The sequence below is a fragment of the Anoplolepis gracilipes genome, chromosome 4 (assembly GCF_047496725.1).
Source record: "Anoplolepis gracilipes chromosome 4, ASM4749672v1, whole genome shotgun sequence".
Classification (NCBI taxonomy): Eukaryota; Metazoa; Arthropoda; class Insecta; order Hymenoptera; family Formicidae; genus Anoplolepis; species Anoplolepis gracilipes.
Genome location: NC_132973.1, coordinates 11,585,341 through 11,598,196, shown reverse-complemented (window position 1 = coordinate 11,598,196; position 12,856 = coordinate 11,585,341). Strand labels below are relative to the sequence as shown.

General features: G+C 28.0%; 1 protein-coding gene across 1 annotated transcript in view; it reads left to right on the top strand.

The window, feature by feature from the left end:
• The first annotated feature begins 1,705 nt into the window (after positions 1–1,705).
• Sick (sickie) overlaps positions 1,706–12,856 on the top strand; it is a 183,905-nt gene continuing 172,754 nt past the window's right edge. The window contains exon 1 of the mRNA XM_072891062.1: positions 1,706–1,973. The gene's annotated coding sequence lies outside the window, so the exon portion shown is untranslated. The remainder of the gene's footprint in view (positions 1,974–12,856) is intronic.

Sequence of the window (12,856 nt, the reverse complement as noted above, 5' to 3'; positions counted from 1 at the left end):
TTCAAAATTGTTATTTTCTATTTTATCTGATTAATATTATGTTATTCGTCAATTGTATATATATATTGAAGCATCAAAAGTTTAAAACACATTGAAATAAGATATTTTAATAATATATAATTGTTTTATATTATAATTTAATCGAAATTATAATCTAAGATATTAATTCGGATATTGATTGATGTGTTAACCAAATTACACAATATATGTGATAATAATTATCTTGTCTTAATAATGATAACATTCTTTTGCAATTTTTTAAATCATAATCAACATTAAAATTCTCTATTGCTATAATAATAATATTTAAAATTATAATGGCACACTATATATAGTGTTCAAATATGAATATATAATCCTTAAAATTAATATAATAATTGTATTAATTCGTAATGATGTTCAATGATAACCATATTATTGAAATAAAAATTATTTTTTATTACGTTAAAATTAATATACATAATCATTGTGTATTTAAATTCATATTATGTTTAAATACATAATGAGACATTTAAAATAAGTAATTTAAATAAATATTTGGGGGCAGAGAAAATTATCTCATAAAATATATCTCATACACACATACATGGTTTTAATAGACATTAATAAATTAATGTAAAATATTTGGCGGTCTTAACGCAATTTTTTAATTAATATCATATATTGTAATTCCTTTTTACATATATCGATTTTTTAAATCATTTTGACAATGAATATAAAAATATAAAACAGTAAATAAATAAAAATATATAATCGATATTTATCGAGATATCAATATGTTACGCGAAATATATTTTGTTGTATATTGTAAGATGTATTTTATATAAGTATAATTGGATCTAATAATTTAAAATATAATTTTCACGATCGAGATTTCTCGCAACATATACATACATATTATATGCATGTCTACGTAATTTGAATTTTTCAATGCGCGTAGCGACATGAAATTAGCAGTGCGTATATATCTTTCTTATTGTTAGTTACGAATCTATATGCTTTTTATGTCTATGGTTAAACAACGTTCCGAGTTCCGAGCGTTCCAGATCGTGAGTCGCGAGTCCGAGTGTCGTCAATCGTCAGTGTCCCGTATTTACACGTAATTGTTTCGTTTTAAATGCGTCGTGTGTGTGACATAAGTGTTGAGAATGTTGTGCAAAATCATCACGAACGATTATCGTATCGCGTTAATTACCGTATGCGCGATCGTAATTGCGATTTTTCAATCGATTTACAAGTGTCCGAGTACCTAGTACGTAAAAGGGCGAAATGGTCGACGGGATGATTACGACAAAATATTATTACATCTAATTAAGTATAAATTCACTCACATTACATTTATCACGCGTGATAGAAATATGTTTACGTATGTTTCTTTTTCTTTGTCAAATTCACGATGTATGTACATACAATGTTGTCTAAATGCGCGTGTAAGAAAAAACAAACAAAAAAAGAAAACGTAGCTAAAGCAAATTTATCGCGCGATAAATGTTGCTCATATTCGACGCCGCGCTTCAGTCGCTTCAAATTCGTCGCGGGTGATCTCGATTACGCAGCCGCGTTTCCCTCCTCCTCCCCTTCTACCTCCTACCTACACCTACACCCCACCTGTCCGTTCCGTCAGTCAGTCTGTTCCTCGCGCCATGTCCTACGTATAGCGCGCGGCGGCGGTCGGTGGGGCAGCGGGCGGCGGGTGGCGGGCGGCGCACGGTGTACGGCGGCGCACGGCGCACGGCGCATGGCGCACGGCGTGCCTTATGTACGGCGTACGATCAGGCCAGGCGCAGTCAACGTTTACCGCTCGTCGCCGTTAGTTGGCATGTCGCGGCGCGTGAATCCGTCCCGATTTCGTTTACATATCGAGTGCGCGAATTATTTCTTTCGAAACACTTTCGTAAAAGTGTGTTTCTGTTCGATAAGAGTCGTAGGATATACCAAGGACACGCATCGAGCTCGGCGTGGCGTCTGATCAGGTGAGTCCTACTTGAAGATTTCAACTTTATATATGTGATTGAATGATTATCAACATATATTATATCAATATATAGAATATTGTTGGTATATAACGCAGTGAGATTGCAAATATTTTCAAAGTAGTAGTTTGATCCATCTGATTAACGTGTCGCATAAAATATATCACAAACTATAAATTTGTAGTCGATTGAAAGCGCGCGCAATCGTTGGTAGATATCTGATATGATACCTGATAAAATACTATTTAGCAGTATAATTACAATATCAATTAATGTCAATTTTAATCTACGCATATTTAATATACATATATAATAATTGTTATAATTAAAATGCAATTGTACAACATCCGATTAAAACATTATTTACATTATTTATTATTCTCAAGTCTCTTTCTCAATAATTACAATTTTTTCAAAATTCTAAAATTCCACTTTTTATTGTGTATGTATGATTGCGTGTACGTGATGCTCCAATACATTCTAATAATATATACTGCCATAATTGACAGCATGAAAAATTGTTCTTCTATTATATACACATTGTTTGCGCACATTTCGACATTATATCTTGCCGTTACTCATACAAAAAGTTTATTAAATTATGTACGTCAGCAAACATACAATATCTTGTGTGAGAAAATGATAATTTATCGTGTTCAAATGGTAGCTCGCCGCGATGAACATATGCGTGTATCGCGCGTTATTTGTATTTATCAAATTTATGTGAAAAATTTACTCTCGTAGATCAAACGATAGCATGATGGTAATATACATATAATAACCAAGACTATTATGCGAGTACACAAGAATGTTAAATTGAATTGAATATTGTTCCCTTCTTTTATATTTAATATATGCGACGAGAAAATATAAAATAGATATTTATTTTTTACGAATCTTTTGTTTCGTAAAATTATAATTATTTCCAAAGATAAAGAAAAGAAGAATTAAGAAAAATATTTATAATTTTTGCGAGTAGAAAATTTTTTCAACTAATTATAAAAATATAATTTGTGTATGCTTAATCGAGACAACATTTTTAAGAAATACAAATCTGGCTCTATTTGCAAATAAGTTTTGTAATATAAAAATATTTAAAGATAACCATTGTTATTAGGATTATGAAAAAAATAACCTTACATTATATTGCATGGAAATCACGTATAAAACTTTTGGGGAAAAGATTGTAATAATAATAATGATTGCTACGTGTTTTCGCCGAGACAATGTTATTTGAGAGAGATGCAAGTTGTAAAAATAATTATTGCAATTGGCTCTACATTACAAATGTCATAGTCAAAATTATTCGTTATATCAAAACACCTGGCGCAATTATTACCGGAGCGTAACGGTATTTTTGTGATATACATAATACTCATGTGTATCGTGTCGCCATTGCCGCTATACTTTGCGTTTAAACGCGTCACTAATGATTGTTTTGCGATAATTGCGTCGCAAGGACGTTTCTTTTTTTCAAAATGCCATATGTTCAATTTTATTAGCAATTTTTACGGATTTAACTCTTGTTTATTACTTGCTTTAACTTTCGCGATTGTGATAATAAGTTTTTCTAGTTTTTACGACGATCATTTAATAGGTTACAAAATATTTTATGTGTGAATAAAATTATTTTGTATTTATATATTATATTAAAATGTTCTAAAGATTGTGCTTTTTCCACTTGTGTAAACTTAGCACTTGACTTTTAAAAAATTAAGTTTTTAATTTTTATAGAAAATGATAGCATTTTGTTTGTATCTGTTTGTAATAACAATAATTTTGTTTGCAGTTTTGTTATATTTATTAAAAAATAAAAATTTTTTTTTAAATAATCCGCACTCGATATTGAGATATCTTAAATCTGCTTTGAATCTTGATTTTAGAATTTTTAGTTGTTTGTATTGATTCAAATGATTCTAAATCAAATTTCGCAAGCGGATTAAACAATAAGATCTCAATGTTGAGTGCGAGTTATTTTTAAAAAAATTTTAGTGGATAAAACTACAAACGAAATTATTGTTACTACAAACAACTACGAACAAAATGCTATTATTTTAAATATTAAAAACTTAATTTTTTTTTTAAATTGGCTGCTCTAAGTTCATATAGGTGCTTTTCCCTCTATTTAATTAATTTAAAAATATTTTAATCAGTAAATCACTTTTAAAATCACTGAAATTTTTATGTCACGGAGTTTTTATAGAATATTCTTAATTTCTAGAAATATGTATTTATGTTTGCATGTGTTCTTGAATTTACTGAAATATTTTATCTATATTTATTTATTTAATTTATTAAATTTGTATATATATATATATATACACACGCACACATACATATAAAATATTCTTTATTTTTTATTAATAAAAAAAGTTAATTGCTTGATGTACAAATATTTTTCTGACGAAACTTTCTTACAAATAATACATATTTTTGCAATTATATATTCATACTTTATATATTATTTCTTTATAGCTCAGTTAACTGATTGTGAGAAGAACGATGTAATTGCCAAATTTGGCAATTTCTGACTGATATGCTTTTTATATTGCGCACACGATTGCATAATAATATATTTACATAAGCGTGTATGTCTGAGCCTGAGCATCGAACGTATTACGTGTATTTAATTTGTTGTAAATGAATTTTTTACTTTTTTCCTTTTGGAGAAATATTTAATTTGGTAAGTTCCGATAAAATATGGTAGAAAATTGTCATAAAGTAAAATTCTATATGTCTTCTTAATTGTTCGATATAAAATTAAACAAACTACAAAACTTTACATAAATTAATATTAGATTTATTTAAATAATAATAAAAAGTAAATATTACAATATAATAATATTATATAATATATAATTATATAAATATATTATAATATTGTAATTAAAAATATTAAATATACAAATTTTGTAATAAAAAAGGAATTCTATATTGTCGCCCTTATGCTAAAACCATGAATGTGCAATTTTACTTTTAAGTTATTGCAATTTGAAAATTTAACTTGCTCCGAAAAATCAGCTTCTATTACTTTCGTGAATTGATACCTCAAATTTGACATGATTTACTACTGTTATCGCATTAGCATCTCTAGCATAGAATCTATGTCCGAAATTAAGGGAAAAAATGACATTAGTGAAAAATTTGCACATCTGGTTTTGGTATAAGAGTAATGATATATGTATAAAGTCTGAAATACATTTGAAGTATAAATTAATATTCCGTATACTAATATTAATACTTAATACTTATAGTATTGTAGACTCAAATCAAATGCTTATAAAGTTTACTTATAAAATTATATATAAAAGTTTTTTTATTATTGTAATTATATATTTTTTTATTATGAATTTTTTATTGATCTATAACTAATCTTTATTTGGTGAAAAGAGAAAACATTTTAAATAGATTTTTTTAATTTTTTAATAGATGAATGCCGTCTATCAATAAAAGAATGATGAATATAGGAACGTGCATTAATATTTGCACATTAACCATTACTACAATTAATCGTATGTAAATAGGAAACTGTCTATGTATTTCGTCAATTTGAAAATCTATCGATATACATATCTTATCTTATTATATATCTTATATTATATATATTATTCTCGTTCACTTTGTATAGATAGGGAGACTTATGATACTTTGATTAAATCTCAGCATTTGAGTCAATAAAACATTTGATACATCGTGAATAAAAAAAACTCATAATTTAGAAAATTGATTTTTTATTTAATGCGTATAGATGTAGGCATGTTTAATATAATTTAAAAGAGAAAGTAATGATTTTAAAAAATTATTAAAATTTAATATAAAATTACCAATATTTAGTTTCTTCATAAATCAAAATAGTATATCTTATCGAAATAAAAATAACTTGCAACTATATTTTGTATTAAAAATTAGAAGAGGCTATACTCGATAAATATTTATTTTCATAAGATTATAAGAAATCACAAAAGGAAAAGAGAAACGGGAGGGGGAGAGAGAAGAGAGAATTATTCTCTTTTTTTATAAGATAATATCGATATTCTTTAGACAAATTGATAATTATATTGAAAAACAATATTTGCGTTAAAATTTGCTTTTAATTTTTTTTAATCGATATTTTTTACCCTTTTCATTTTCAGTTTTTTCATGCCAATGATTGAAAATCATTAAGTTATCATGCGTTATTAATTGTTCGGCGTGTTTGATGAAACAAAAGATAAAGGTAAACCTCTTAATTTTCAGAAACCATTAATTTCATCTACATTTTGTTGGACGAAATACTTAACGATTGTAATAATTAAAACAAAACATCGCATAATGTGTGATCGACACAAGGATTTTAAATGTTTTGAAGTTTTTATTTAACGAAAGTAACTTCGAGACGTTTCATAGATTCATAAACTAAAGTCATAAAAAGTTTATAGCGGCAGGAATTAAGATTGATTGATAAACGTTACAGAAATGTGCCATCGGTGGTGCACATTCTCGTGAATGTGTTGAACATCCCTAGGCATTATATAGAACTAACGGGACTCACGTGGCATGAATTGTGAGCCCAGCCAAAGGTCACATTATTCTATACTGATCACGATCATTCCCGTAGTCGTATATATTCGTTTCTTTTTTATGATTTTATCTTTTGCTTATATTTATAATATCTAAAAAAAAACTTTTGAATATATACGTACATATATATATATATATATATATATATATATATATATATATATTTGGAGCGATAATGTTTACAGTACGGATTATATATAATATTGTGTGTGTATGTGTGTGAGCAAGATTTTTACAACAGATAACAAATAACACGATCACAATAACGTGTGTATTGCTAGACAACAAGTGGTGAAATATTGTTGGTATAAATATTATTTGATAAATGCAGAAAGATGGACATTAATTTTATTACACTTACTTATATTCACAGAAATATCTAAATAATGTAGCTATATAGATAATTAATTATGTACGCAAATAATATAATAATAAGGATTTAATAGATATTATAAATAATTCTTGAATTAATTTTAAGTAAACTTTGATTTTATAATTTAATTTTATAATTAATTTTAAGTAAATTTTAATTTAATAAAAAATATTTTGAATTATGAAAATTTAATATATTAAAAATTAAAAGTTTGCCAAAAAAAAGGAAAAAGCATCTAACAATTCTTTTAAGAATATTTCTGTTTTTTTTATATACAATAAGAAATAAAATAAATGATGTGAAAGTTTAATATGTTATAAATGATATAAGAGATTAATATGACATAAATAATATAAATGATTAATGTGACATGAATGTGATATAAATGATTAATGTGATATTACGACGATGAATAGTGATAAAGCAAAGGATTAATAGGATTTGCGAATAAATTCAAATTAACGAAATGTATAATTTTCCCTAAATGATAAATTGGAGATATTAAGTTTACGAAATTATTACCATTTTTTTTTTTTGCTTATACGAGATTTATCTTGATGGACAGCTCCATTGTGATTAATAGTGCATACAACTTTAATATTATATATTTCGAATTATTTAATGTTATATTTTAGATTTTTTTTTTGAAAATTTGAAAGTTATCAATATCCTTTTCATTTCTTATGACACGTTAAAATGCATGTATGTTAAATTATTATATTGTGCAGAATAAAATTTAGGATACATTATTTCATTTGTTTATTTTTAATTTCTGTGAAAGAGTTTTATAATAATTTTTTATTACAATTTTTTAGAGTATTTGAATATTATTTAAAAAAATTACAAAATTTCATAAGAAATGACACTAAAAGTTATAAGATAATTTGTCGCACATACACACATTAAGAATTAAAATTGAAAATAGGATTAAAAATAAAATTAAAATTAATATAATATGTATTTTGATTAAACAATTAAAAAGAAAATTAAGTTAGGTATTTTAAGAGTTTTTTTTACAATTATTTTATTAAGAAAAAATAAATATCATATACATATGGTTTTTGTGTGTAATCTATCTTGTATGTATCTTGTTTGAAGATAGTTAATGTATAAAAAATGCTGTTACTATATAAATCTTTCGACAAGCTTGTAATACTACATTGAAGAACACTTTAAACGTAAAACATCGTGCGAGTGGATCTTTATTCCACTGAAGAATCGATGATAACGGTATATCTAATGAGACGCATAAACAATAATGACCATGCTTCCCTTTCTTCTTGTGGTAAAGATACACGAGCATACTACTGGCACTTTACGGGCCTCATAAAGCGATAAAGACATCCGTACAAAATGCACAGTAGGTACTATCGTACAATAGTCTTGATGTCGAACAAGTCTCTTTAATGCGTGTAGGACTCACAATCAGACTAAATCTTTTGGCTGATGAAAGCTATCAATGTTTTCTTTTTTTTATTTTTGTACTTAATGTAAACACACGTTTATTTCAAATTTTAAAATATTTCAAATATAAAAGTTTTAGAAACTTTTTTAATTTATTTATATTTTTATTTATTTTTATTTTAATTTTTATTTATTTACATTTATCGTTTTTAGTAATTTTTTATAAAAAATAATATATTACATAATAAATGTTTTAACAGTTAATAAAAAAATAAATAAAATGTTATTTTTATAAAGTATTTGAACTATTCGAATTTTCTTTTTGAGATAAAATTTCATATAAAATAAAGTTTTTATAAAAATATAGAAATATACATATGTAGCTATTTTTATTGCTCAAAATTAGGATATTTATTTATAAAGTTTTTTATTCATGTTTATTCTCTAAAATTCATATTGGTTAACAATATCGTCTCATATACAGAATGAGGTCGTTAGGTGTCGAAAACACGGTGAAATCTCGGGAGGGATCTTGACGCCTGAAAGGAGTCAACAGTGCAGGCTCGGCTTTTAAATCATCGCAAGATGAGATGACTCCTTCGTTGGTGGTCTACTCTTATACAGCCGAGTTTATTAATGACCATAGCTCTCAAGTAAAGGACTGTCTCTTGTGACCCTCCGTGACTGTTGGCCGTTGTTTATTTATTTAAAAATTTTCATACGTGTTATGACTATACATATAAATGATAGTCTCATGCTTCCATGCGCGAATTCTCACTCTATAAAGATTTATGTGGAACTTTTAAAAATTAAAATTGACATTTATTTTAATTAGAATTTAGAAAAATTATAGAAATATGATGAGAACAGAATATATAATACAGAATGTTAACAATTTATGAGAAAATAATATCTATATAATAAATATATAATAATAATAAATTTTATTTACATAATAATATAAATAAAATTATTAAATACACGAGAAGAGATTTCAATTAGATATAAAATTCAAACAATGAGAGGGAGTAGGAAAGAAATAGAGAAAGAGAGATATTTACTTAATATATCAGGATGTCTAACCCCTGGAAAAACATGGAAGACCTGGAATTCTCACGGATTTCTTTTGTAGCTGGAAAAATCAGGGAAGTGTTATGAAAATTTATTGGGAATTTTTCGAAAATTCTCTTTTTGATAATTTTGATTTTATATTATAAATAATCAGTGGTGTGTGTGTGTGTGTGAGAAACTGGCATCTCACTTTATGGCGAATTGAAAGACGAACGTTTGTTTCACTGTACATATCTATTAATCCACGAAAAATTTGATTAACACCTCACTTTTTTGTATGTATAACGCCGCTGTACGCGGTGATTTTGTTATTTTGTGCGGCGCGTAAGCAGAAAGATAGCGATCTGACATGAATTTTGTGTATTAATAAATAAACGTAATATGTATCGAAATCAGGAGTGTCGTGCAAAATGTCGCGCGAGTGTTATGTGTTTTTAAAGATGTATCAACGATTAAAAGAAAATAAACAGGCTTGAGATGGGATCGGACTTTGTGACATCAGATAATCAGGGAATCAGATAATTTATTACGTATTATTCGCGGAATTAATTTTTTTGTCGCGATTATCGTATTTTCATGCAATTTTATTTAGATTTGTCTGAACTTCAATCTCTCTTCGTAGAAACTTATTAATTGTTGAAAGTTTTGGCTTTATTTTAATCGTTCTAGAACTCTTGATTAAATAAAAGTAAATAGTCTCGATTATGAAAAGAATAGCTTAGGAAAAAATCAGAACAAACTGAGACACCAGATTCACGCTGGTTACTTTGTCCTTCGACGATTTTTTTAGCATTTTTATCAGATTTTAAGCGTTTGAGAGTATTGCAATAGTTCTAAAAAAATTCTATGCGTAAAATTACTAAAATATATTATACAAATTAGATTACCTGAGACGCTGGACGCAAATAAGATTTCGTGTATACCGGCGTCTCAATTTTATTTATTTAATAAATATTTTAATAATTTTTATACGTAGAATTCTGTTTAGAAAATATAAGTGATTACAGAACGACACAAAAAATGATGAAATATAATATTTTAATAATTTTTGCGCATAAAATTCTCTCTGGAAATTAAAAGTGACAAACTGACACGATATCTCATTAAAGTAGAACTATCGAAATATGATCAGCGCTTAATTTGGCAATTTAATTTGTTTAACTAAGATTCTAATAATTTTTACGCATAGAACTTTTTGTAGAAACTATTATGAAACGTTTAAAATGTAGCAAGAAATGCTTAAAAAATCGTCGACAGTCAAAGTAAGACACAGCGTGAACTTGACGTTTCAGTCTGTCCTGAGCAATTTTTTTTATTTAATAGTCAAAACTATTTGTGAGATTATACGTTTAAAATATATTATAAATATATATTTTGTTGTTTTGTTTATATATTAAATGTCTTAATATAATATTAAATGTGAAATACATATTCTTTGTAATTTTTAATGACGAAGAAATGATAATTTTATGCAAGTAAAAATTGCTTATCTTATTTAAGTTATTCAGTTTTCTTACTACATTTCTAAATTTAGCACTTGAAACTTAAAAGGCTCTGTGTTTTTTCTTTGTATAAATGAAAAACATTTGAAAATACGTAATAAAACAATGTTTTGTAGAGAAAGTTGTATTAAAAAGAATTCTTGAAAATAATCTTGAAAATGTTCTCTTTACTTACCTGTGAAAAATCGGGAAATTTTCAGGGAATTTTTTACAAGATTTGAGTAGACACTCTGTATATATGTATTATATATTTATATATTTTATAGATTTTTATTACACACACACACACACACACACACACACACACACACACACACACACACACACACACACACACACACACACACACACACACACACACACACACACACACACACACACACACACACACACACACACACACACACACACACACACACACACACACACACACACACACACACACACACACACACACACACACACACACACACACACACACACACACACACACACACACACACACACACACACACACACACACACACACACACACACACACACACACACACACACACACACACACACACACACACACACACACACACACACACACACACACACACACACACACACACACACACACACACACACACACACACACACACACACACACACACACACACACACACACACACACACACACACACACACACACACACACACACACACACACACACACACACACACACACACACACACACACACACACACACACACACACACACACACACACACACACACACACACACACACACACACACACACACACACACACACACACACACACACACACACACACACACACACACACACACACACACACACACACACACACACACACACACACACACACACACACACACACACACACACACACACACACACACACACACACACACACACACACACACACACACACACACACACACACACACACACACACACACACACACACACACACACACACACACACACACACACACACACACACACACACACACACACACACACACACACACACACACACACACACACACACACACACACACACACACACACACACACACACACACACACACACACACACACACACACACACACACACACACACACACACACACACACACACACACACACACACACACACACACACACACACACACACACACACACACACACACACACACACACACACACACACACACACACACACACACACACACACACACACACACACACACACACACACACACATATATATATATAGATAGATTTCATAATATTAATATAACATTAATAAAATATAGAAAAGAAAAAAAGATATCTTAACTGAAAATATGATTAATTATGCATTTTAGATTTCCTCTTAATTCTAGAATCAACATTTGTGTAGTAGTATTAAAGTTATTAATTAAGTGTAAACTCATTATTTGAAAATTATCATGCAATTTGCTCACGATAAATTCATCTTTGGGATGATGGGAAAGTGAGGACAAGAGGCCATTCACAAAGCTATATCGCGTGTTTTGCGGCATAATCACGAACTGTTTAAATTACAATAATTAGACGAAATAGAGATAGCTTCTAATTTACTTGTTCTGAACATATTTAAGAGACATCTTAGGACAAGTAAAAATGTTTATTTGTGATGATACATTTATCAATCAGCATACATGTATCAATATAATATATCGATCAAGGAATTATTTTTATCTTTTTTAATCTTTTATTTCTCTTTCTTTCTTATTTTGTTAAATATCTATTTTTATTGCAAATATTACACTGGGTGAAAAATAAGATAATATATATAGATACATTTATGAAAAAGATTTGTATATAATATTCATGTAATATTAATATATTGTACATATGAACATATATAATACATATTTAAAAGGTAGATAATTCTTTTACGCAAATATACATATATA